Genomic DNA, 1,214 nt, shown 5'->3' with positions numbered 1-1,214 from the left:
AGGGTGGGGTTGTTTGGTGGAGGGGGGGGGTTATAGGGTGGGGTTGTTTGGTGGAGGGGGGGGGGGGTTATAGGGTGGGGTTGTTTGGTGGAGGGGGGGGGGGGGGGGTTATAGGGTGGGGTTGTTTCTCAGGGTTTGGCCTCTTAGTTCCAGTGAAAGGAACTCTTAATGCTTCATCATACTAAGATATTTTGGACAATTTCATGCTCCCAACTTTATGGGACGAGTGTGTAGATGTTCCTGTGCCAGCGTGACTGCGCTCCAGTGCACAGAGCAGGACCGTAAACACATGGATGAGGAGTGTGGTGTGGAGGAACTGGACGGGCTGCACAGAGTCCTGACCTCATCCCGATAGAACAGCTTAGGGATGAATTAGAGCTGAGAGCTTCTCGTCCAACATCAGTGTCTGACGTGAGAAATGCGCTTCTAGAAGAATGGTCAAAAATACCCATAAACACACTCCTAACCCTTGTGGAGATCCGTCCCAGAAGAGCTGGAGCTGTCAGAGGTGCAAAGGGTGGAGAAACTCCATATTAAACCCTACGGATTAAAAATGGGATGTCATAAAAGTTCATGTGCATGTAAATCTGTCTATATGTGTATCTGTCTGTCTGTCTATACGTGTATCTGTCTGTCTGTCTATACGTGTATCTGTCTGTCTGTCTATACGTGTATCTGTCTGTCTGTCTATATGTGTACCTGTCTGTCTGTCTATATGTGTATCTGTCTGTCTGTCTATACGTGTATCTGTCTGTCTGTCTATATGTGTATCTGTCTGTCTGTCTATACGTGTATCTGTCTGTCTGTCTATACGTGTATCTGTCTGTCTGTCTATATGTGTATCTGTCTGTCTGTCTATATGTGTATCTGTCTGTCTATATGTGTATCTGTCTGTCTGTCTATACGTGTATCTGTCTGTCTGTTTATATGTGTACCTGTCTGTCTGTTTATATGTGTACCTGTCTGTCTGTTTATATGTGTATCTGTCTGTCTGTTTATATGTGTATCTGTCTGTCTGTCTGTCTATACGTGTATCTGTCTGTCTGTTTATATGTGTACCTGTCTGTCTGTTTATATGTGTACCTGTCTGTCTGTTTATATGTGTACCTGTCTGTCTGTTTATATGTGTATCTGTCTGTCTGTCTATACGTGTATCTGTCTGTCTGTCTATACGTGTATCTGTCTGTCTGTTTATATGTGTACCTGTCTGTCTG

This window comes from Phoxinus phoxinus (assembly GCF_949152265.1).
Source record: "Phoxinus phoxinus genome assembly, chromosome: 18".
NCBI lineage: Eukaryota > Metazoa > Chordata > Actinopteri > Cypriniformes > Leuciscidae > Phoxinus > Phoxinus phoxinus.
This window is presented reverse-complemented; position numbering follows the sequence as displayed.